This window comes from Eulemur rufifrons, chromosome 17, assembly GCF_041146395.1.
Source record: "Eulemur rufifrons isolate Redbay chromosome 17, OSU_ERuf_1, whole genome shotgun sequence".
In the NCBI taxonomy this organism is placed as follows: Eukaryota; Metazoa; Chordata; class Mammalia; order Primates; family Lemuridae; genus Eulemur; species Eulemur rufifrons.
In genome coordinates, this window is record NC_090999.1 from 18,544,227 (window position 1) to 18,553,657 (window position 9,431).

At 39.1% G+C, this 9,431-nt stretch overlaps 1 pseudogene; it reads right to left on the bottom strand.

The window, feature by feature from the left end:
- Positions 1–8,240: 8,240 nt before the first annotated feature.
- LOC138398067 (bcl-2-like protein 2 pseudogene) lies at positions 8,241–8,822 on the bottom strand (annotated as a pseudogene).
- Positions 8,823–9,431: the final 609 nt, after the last annotated feature.

Consider the following 9,431-nt stretch of genomic DNA (forward strand, 5'->3'; position numbering starts at 1 on the left):
TCCTAGTTTTAAATTCATGATATTACAGAGTGCTCTCTAAATATGCTATTTTCTCTGTGTTATAATGATACATTTTATTATTTTTTTTACTTTCTTATTTGTATAAATTTATGGGGTACAAGTTTAATTTTTTTATATGCATAGGTTGCATATTGTTGAAGTCAGGGTTTTGAGGGTATCCATTACGTGAATAACACACATTTTACCCATTAAATAATTTCTCCCCTCATATTTCTTTCCTTTCCAAGTCTCCATTGTCTATCATTCCACACTCTACATCCACGTGTACACATTATTTAGCTCCCACTTATAAGTGAGAACATGTAGTATTCGTCTTACTATGTCTGACTTGTTCCATTTAAGATACTGGCCTCAAGGTCCATCCATGTTGCCACAAAAGACATGATTTCATTCTTTTTTATGTATGAGTGGTATTTTATTGTGTATATATACTGCATTTTCTTTATGCAATCATACATTGATGGACATTTATGGTGATTCCATATGTTTACCATTGTGACTAGTACTGCAATAAACATATAGGTACAGGTAGGAGAAATAATAATTTATTTCCCTTTGAGTACACATTCAGTAGCTGGATTGCTGAATCAAATGGTAGTTCTATTTTTAGTTCTTCAGGAAATCTCCATATTGGAGATATGGAAATTTGGAAAATTGTTATTGGAAAACAATCTCCATATTGTTTTCAGACAGGTTGTACCAATTTACATCCCCATTAACAGTGGGTAACAGTTTTAAAATGAGAACAAGTATAGTGAACATGATGAATAAATGAAATAACTAAAAAAAAGCATTTGAAAATATACTTGTCTAATAAATTCATGCATTCTGGAATAATCCTGGCCCCTAATAAACAGGTACTTATTTTTGTATCTCATGCATCTAACATTTATAAAACTCCTGTGCATTATTAAAGCCCAATCTTTAACTATTTTTAAAACATTACTGTTTAACCATATTTAGATGTATGCTTAAATATATGATTTTTATTTTTTATATTAGAAAAGTCATTTATGACAATTATTCTGTCACATAGAAACTTTGAAGGAAAAGGAAAAAAAATGTACTTGCTTGAAGATAGATAATGGACCAAGTCAGATTTTCACTCTCATGGGAATTAATCTTTGCATTCTTAATCTTAATGACACGTTGTCAGCATATTTCCAAAGAAATGGCACAAACATAATGTGAGTGACAAGAACCATTAATGCATTTCAAAATGTAGAGCTAAGTGGAAGACATAAGCCAGTATTTCTCATCAGTTCATATGTTACTCATTAGAAAATATGAAGAAGCTAATTAAGACAGACTAGAGTTAATATTTCTAATGATCTTAGAGGAACTATGCAACCTAAATTCTCCAAAATGAATACAAAATTACCTTAATTTTTACTTCAACACATTAATTTGAACTGAAATAGTTACCTTATTATCCTCAGGGGCTTTTTATAAACATTTTCATAGACAACTTTCACTCATTATTATATTTAATCTCCTGATATGTCCATTAGATATATAAGAAAGTAAACAATGTAGGAGATTGTGAGGGTGCTCAAATGAAAATAACAAAAAATAAGAAGTCTATAATGTTGACTCTAAATCACTAAATATGTTCCCATTTTAATTACTATTCTCTCTCTCTCAAACTTTCCCTTTCTTAGCTCTTATAATAAATTAAACCCCCAATTGCAGGCAAAAAAAAAAAATTCAAAATCTTTTCTATCATTTGATAATGAATACATTAGAAATGGAAATTAGTTCTATATTCTTATAGATATTTTAATTTTAGCCTCACTTTCATTAAACCCATTCTAGTGGCATAATCTACATCTATTGATGTCCTTCATCTCTTAGAAATATCTTGTTGAGTCAGGAGCCAAGACAATTCTAGATATTTCCAATTAACTAGAAGCAGAGATATGATGAGTGTATGCCGGGGATAGAGTGTGGGTCCAAGGAGAAGAGGATTGAACAGAATGGAAATTCACATGATATACATAGTCTCAAAATAATGTGTTTTTAAAAACGTTTAAAAGGTCATATACAAACATGACTTTTAAGGTTAATGAAACAATATTAGATTAAGAAAACTAAAAGCAAGGTCATAAAACCTGTACAGAAGATAATCAAAAATACGGCATATTAATATGCACTTGTTACCTTCACCAACTAGGGTAAAGACTCATACCCTTAACCCTACTAGATCATATCCAGAGTCTTTTCACAATATTAAAACCTGACAATATTTAGGCAAATAAGCATAAGGATTCTTATCATTGACAGATGGTAAACAGATTTTTCACACATAGTCTCATACCATCAAGAAAGCCCTTCTCTGTCATCTGAATAACACAGTGAAGGTAATTTACAAACGGTCCTATGTGAAATCGGAGAAATATTTTCTTACTGACGATTTCTGTCTAAAGGTGTTGTAATTTGCCTGGTATAGAGAAGGAAGCAGCTATAGCCATCAATTTATTTTACCCATTTACTTTCAAGCACATGCCCAAATACCTTTGCGGATTTGCAAAGCAGTCATTTGACTATTCCTATTTGTTAGGAGCAAATAGTCATGAAAAATGTCTCATTTTCTCTCCTCTGCTCTATGACTGCTCATTAGTAGTTTAACACTTTATGTATTCACACTTGTATCTGTAAAGAGGTAAGCACCCCTATTTACAATTGAGAAAAATTACATAGATTTTTGTTTGATTTTGCTAAGTGCATTTTACTGCTGAAATCTTTTTCTATATTTGGAACTTAAAAAGCTAGTCAGCCTAAATTTCTAAGTAAAATTGTTTATATGTGTAACTGAGCAGTAAATGTAGGGGTACATTACACTACTTATGTTGACAAGTGCATTTGCAATCAATAAATTAATTCAGTTTCGGGTAACTAGCATAATAAGTATGGCTTTAACTAAAATAAAAGCTCAAGGGGAAATAAGTGAAATATTAAGAGTGGTGAGAATAACTAATTGGCTATTACAAGTTTTAGTTTATTTTCAATAGTAATTTGTAGTATTCAAGCATATTCACCATCATTATCTCAATTATGTTATTTTTACAAAATTATGCCTCCAAACTGATGGCAATTCACAAAATTCAAGAGATTTCCTCTAAAATTTAAAATAAATGTGACTGAGATATTCTCTATGTGTACACAAAGCTGTTTTTATTATCTTCTCTCTTTTCAAAGTTTACAGATAACTTAAAATAGATCAAATTGTATAAAATGTTATTCAGTGAGACTTTATTAGTACCAAGGAAATACCAGTGTGTGAAGGGTTTAAACATCCCTCTGACCACAGCAATGTTTTTTATTTCAATAGAATTTTAATACTAACCTAATAATAAGGCATCTATATTTTTCTAGGCAGAACTATTTTCTGCATTATTTGTAAAACGATCTGTGCACATCTATAGACCTACATAGACTGAAGATGCTACAATAATGGATAGTTTTGGAAAGATCCTTTACGGACTCTCCTTTTTTTCAGACTATGGAACATACAAAAAGTTATCACAAGTTTGATGTATCAGAGGACAGCACACTTTCTGGAACTTTCTGACTCAGACTCTCTCTATAGTTCTTCTCACTGATAAGAGAGTGTTAAAAAATTAGCAACTCTAGCTAACCGAGCTAATAAAGTAATTTCCTCACATATTGTGGTGAACAGACCTTAAGGTGATCTTTAATTTCCTATCTCCTGGAATCTACCTTTTGTGTAATCTCATCCTCTTGGATGCAAGCAAAACTTGTCACTTGCTCAGATTAATTCCTCAATGTGGTTACATTATAAAATAAAGAAAATGGGATGTCATTGCTATAATTTTATTATCGTTCAAAAGACTATCTCAGCAGACAGTAATGAGAGAGTCTCCTTGCTGGCTAAATGAAATAAAGACCCATGTTAAGGAAGCTCATTGGGACCAGGAAACGAGGGTGGCCTCTAGGAACTCTGAGCACCACTAGAATGTGATGGTGGCTTCCAGCCAACAGCCCATAAAAGCAGAGGCTCTCAGTTATGCTGCTACAAGTCAATGAATTCTACCAAAACTTGAATAAGCTTGGAAGCAGATTCTTTCCTAGTTAAGTCTACAGATGACAACATAGTCCAGCTTACATCATAACTGTAGCCTTGTGAGACCCTTAGCAGAGCACCCAACAGAGCTGTGCCCAGACTCCTGGATTCCTGAGATAATAAATGTGTGTTATTTTAAGCTACTAAGCTCGGGTTATGATAATTAGTTATGTAGCAATAGAGAACCAATACACATATAGAGGTAGTAATAGTAATCGCTGTAATTGCATTGCTGTGGTCTTAATCTTTATGTCTTCTCAAAATTTATTTGTTGAAGCTTAATCACCAATGTGACGGTTTCCTTATCTGCTCAGACAGGTATAACAAACTACCATAAACTGGGTGGATTATAAACAGAAATGTATTTCTTACACTTCTGCAGGATGGGACTGGAAAGTCCAAGATCAGGGTGCAAGAATGGTTGGGTTCTGGTGACAGCCTGCTTCCTGGTTCATAGACGATTGATATCTTGCTATGTCCACACGGCAAAAGGGAGCTCTCTGGGATCTCTTTGATAAGAGCACTAAATCCATTCATAAAGGCTCCACTCTCCTCACCTAATCTCCTCCCAAAAGCCCAAACTCTTAATTGGAGACTAGATTTCAATTTATAAATTTGAGGTGGAGGCAAATATTCAGATCATAACACTTGGGTTATCACAGTTATTTTAAGAGGTGAGGCATTGTGAGGTGATTAGGTCATAAAGGCAGAGCTCTCATTAATGGAAGAGTTACCCTTATAAAAGAGGTCCCAGAGAGATGCCTTGCTTCTTCCACCATTTGAGGACACAGAAAGAAGGCTCTGTCTATGAACCAGAATTCTGGCCAATATCAGTGCCAGACACAGAATCAGTCAGTGCATTGTTCTTGGACTTCCTAGCCTCTAGGACTGTATGCAATAAATTTCTGTTGTTTAAAACCCACCCAATTTATGACACTTTGTTATAGCAGCCTAGATGGAATAATGTTACAGTCTGAGACGTGAGAAAATGACCACTTGAAAGTCGAATTGAGCCAAATTAGTGAGTCTTTATTAGCTGGCCAGCGACCACCCCTGTTCTGGGAAAGTCCAGACACAGAGAATGGCCCTGATCTTAAAGTGGGCAGCGGTTACATACCTTCACCACTAACAATACTAACAATACACATACAGCTCAGAACATGTTGATTACAATAGTTCATAAGCAAGCAACCTTACAGAAGCAGATAGCATCCGTTAAATCAAGGAACATTTCCTTAAGGAACATCCAAGGAACATTTCTCCAAGGAACAGCCAAGCGTAGTACAATGTAACTATACACACCTAATGATTTTAAACAATCACTTACAAGTTAATCACTGTATAATTTTTTCTGTTATTTATGTATTTTTCTCTCAGCTCATGGGTCATGGGCCTATGAATCACACACAGCAGCAGTGAGCCTGTACACAAGATGGCTTCACTGTGGCTCACAGAGCTATCGTGATTGCTGGGCCTCATCACATTCCCCACTGGTTTTCACGTGAAATCAAATCTTTGATTTATTTTTGCACGCATGGTGATAATGGGTGCATAATATCATGAGCTTACCACTTTGTACCAACACGTAATTTAGAATACATGGACCCACTAACACGGCTAGGAGAAACAAAACTAAAGGTCCTGATAAGGACAATAAGAGAGTTACAAATATGTTGACAGTGAGTTTGGAGGATCATAAGTTTGACAGCGAGAACTCTTTGTTTAATATAAGAAATTAGGCTGTTTATGATGCAGGGGGCAGGCATAGTGTTGATAAGCTTGTAACCCTTGTTTAGTCTGTCAGACCCATAGCTCGGTCTCCCATACCCTCTCTAATATCATTGTTTGTTTTTATCTCTAAACAACTGGCAGAGGTCAAAGCAGACTGGCTGGGATAGGGTGGAGTTTCGGGCTAAAACAGTCTTATTTACTGTCCTGGGAAGTACCCAGGTATAGTTTCTATTGGTAGGGGGTATTGCCTGCTGAATTAAAACAGATAACTAGGAGGGATTAGAGGAGTTTTTGGAAATTCTTATCTTTACTGGGTCCTCGGTGGACCAGGTGATCTATTTCTTAGAGAGTTGATCTGGGGTTACCTTTTTGATCCGTGTGTGGTGGATGTAATGATGCTTTTCGGCAACTTTCATGGCTATTGGCATGGTGAGGATCACTGGCAGGGGTCCAGTCCACCTGGCCTCTGAGCTGGCAGGCTGAAGTTTTCTTATCCAGACGAGGTCTCCAGGCTGTACCTGAAATAGAGCTTTCTTGGGAGTGGGGTTAGTCGGCTGAACATGGTTTTACATGGGGTTATGTTTTTAACATAAGGAGTGCCCCTGGTTTTTAGCAGGGCAAAGGGAAGGAGGCTCACCCAGTTTTTGCCAGTCTCTAACTTTAATTTATTTAGTGTTTTTTTAAAGTCCTATTTATTTTCTTTATCTGTCCTGAACTTTGAGGCCTATAGACATAATTTTTAATCCTAGTACTTGGGCCAGTAATTGAGTTGTTTTGGCGATAAACACCAGGCAATTGTCAGACCTCAATGTTAGTGGGAGGCCAAATCTGGGGACAATTTTAGTTACTAGCTTTTTTATAGTTATTTGTGCTGTCTCTGACAGCTTTTGCCCATCCAGAGAAAGTGTCAATAAACATAAGCAAATACCAGTATCTATAGTTACCTGGTTTTACTTTAGTGAAAGTCACTTTTCAATGTTTTTCCAGAACTTGTCTCCACAACTTGGCCTCCAGGGGAAGGTTAATGCCTTCACCTGGATTTACTTGCGCGTAGACGTGGCACTTTGTTGAAGCTTGCCGGGCTTGGTGGTGTAGCTGAGGAATATCCAACCTTCTGTATCAGTTTTAGTCTTCAGGGCTTTTCTTTATTTTAACTTTTTTTTGGTGTAGTTTGGAGAGTTTGGCAAGAGCTGTTTGGCAGAGCAGGGAGAGTTAGGAGAGTCCCCACTGGTTTTTGTGCTACTTTTCTTGCTGTTGCATCAGCGAAAGCATTGTCTCTCGCCACCGGGGAATCAGTCCTCGCTCTTGGTAAAGTGCCTCATGTACATGTGCCATTGCAAACCTCTCCCCCGTCTTAGGGCCTGGGCCTTTTGGGCTGAGGTTTTACGTCCAAGAGCCTGTGCCCAGATAACCCAGTCAGTAGTTATAGCCACCCCTGCATACCTGATTTTTTCAGACATGTAGCTGCTTTAATCCGTATGCAGTTCCTCATCAGGGTCTGGCCATGGGTGATCGGTGAGATTTGTTTTTAGGCCGGTAAGAGACTCCAGTATGTCAAAGCAGTTATGTAGTGGCTCTGCTGGCTCATCATCCAGCAGCAGAGTGACAGGGTTAAGAGGAGTTGTCTTTAGGAAGCGAACCCTGGGGGGAATCTAGCAACAGCACTTAGTTATACGTGAGTTGGAAAGCCACTCTTTAGGTGGACTTTTTAGAGCCTCTACTGAGTGAGGGGTTATGATATACAAGTCCTGCCCCAAAGTGAGCTTAGAGGCTTCTTTTGCCAGCACAGCTGTCGCAGCAATGGCCCACAAGCAGTCTGGCCAGCCAGATACTACAGGTCCAAACTGTTAGACAAGTATGCAACCAGTCTGTTTTCTTCTGGGCAATTTTATTAACTCAGACAGCACTGTTTAATCTCCCTACTTTTTGTAGCTTTTTCTAATATCAAGGGCCGACGAACTGGGAAAAGGCATATTAATGGCATGTCTATTTTCTGGTGCCTCTGAGTCTATGGGAGTATACAGGCGGTAAGCTTTAAAAAGGCGTTCTAGGAACACCGCCAGAGACTCCTTAGGTCTCTGTATGGTTTTGCTTACCATAGACAAATTAGCTGGCCTCTTAGCTGCGGCCTGTATGCCCCTGAGCAGAGTCTGGCAATACCGATCGAGAGCCCCCTTACCTTGCTCCTCGTTTGGGTCCCACTTTGGGCACGTGGAGGGGAAGACATGTTGTATATAACCAGGATCCGTGGAGTTGCCCATCAGGGCCAGGGTCTGTCTTAACAGCTTTTCTGTGTATATGTTTTTTATATATCATCTTTTGTGTCTATCCCTGTTTTACGCCTGTCTAAACATTTACTCTATTTTAAGGGCCATACCTAGCCCCACCTGGCCCTGGAACAGTTTTACTTGCTAGCAAAGAAGGCCCCTATAGTTAACAGGGTCCCCAGTGCTACAGCCCCCATCAGCATTGTTTTTATTGATGCCCAGTTTCTCTCTCTTTGACGCCGTGCCTCCTCCAGGGCCATGTCCCCATAGAGAGCTGTGAACTCTGCCCAGCCCCCACTGCTGTGGATCCAGTCGGCCAGCCATGTCGCTGGGTAGGCCACCATCCACTCCTGCACTTGTCCCACTAGTGGCTCTATCTCCCTGTTGACACTTTCAGCACATAGTGCAGCCCCAAAGACGAAGAAGGCCACAAGGCGGCCCCAATTGGGCCCCCCCCCGGAAAACCTCATTGGCGACCTGGGTGAAGTACTGCTGGGCTGAGCTGGGGGTCACATGCAGCTGAGCCGCCAGACCAGAGAAGGTATGCTGGAAGCAGGTCTCGAACTGATCTCCAGCTGCCGGCATGGCTTGGTGCAGCAGGTCAGCTGCTGGGCCCTTCTCTGGGCCAGTTTTACAGACATAACCCTTCTGCCTCAGCTTATATCCCATAAAGTCTGCCACCAAAGCTCGGTGTCTGGGGCTGAGGCTGGGGTCGTCATCTGTACAAATGAATGGATATAGTTAAAAAGCATACAAATGATCACCCTGAAAGTTTCTGGAAGTTTTTCAAAAAACATTAAGTGGCATGCAATTTTTACATGACCCTGATTGATCCATTTTGAGGAAAAAAAGGGAATAATCTTTAGATCTCAGGAATCCTTGGTCCCGGCCCGTCGCCTGGTGGCTGCCTTACAGAGGCCAGGAAAGTGATCCTATGTTTCTGAAAAACAAGGACTATCGAGGGCAAAAGTCTAAACAGGGTAACCGAGAAAGAGTTTTAAAAAGGAGGACCGAGCCTATCATAGTGTAGTATAGCAGCATCAACAGAACCTGTTCCATTCTCTTAGGAGCTATGCCATAAAGTCCTATACCAAACACCAGGGCCAAAAAGCCTGGTAGCAAGTAGACTAAACCTATCATGAAAAAAGTAAAATCAAGGAAAGGCTAAAGGAAGCCACAGAATTCACAGCGGTACCAGAGCAGGTGTCGGCAGCTTCCGGAGACTCCTCAAGAACACTCGCCCGTACTTGGTGGACAGTAGTTGCTGTCGAGAAACCAACAAAGGCACTCCTTGACCCTGTTCTGTGGTTAATAATTATAAGTGGCAA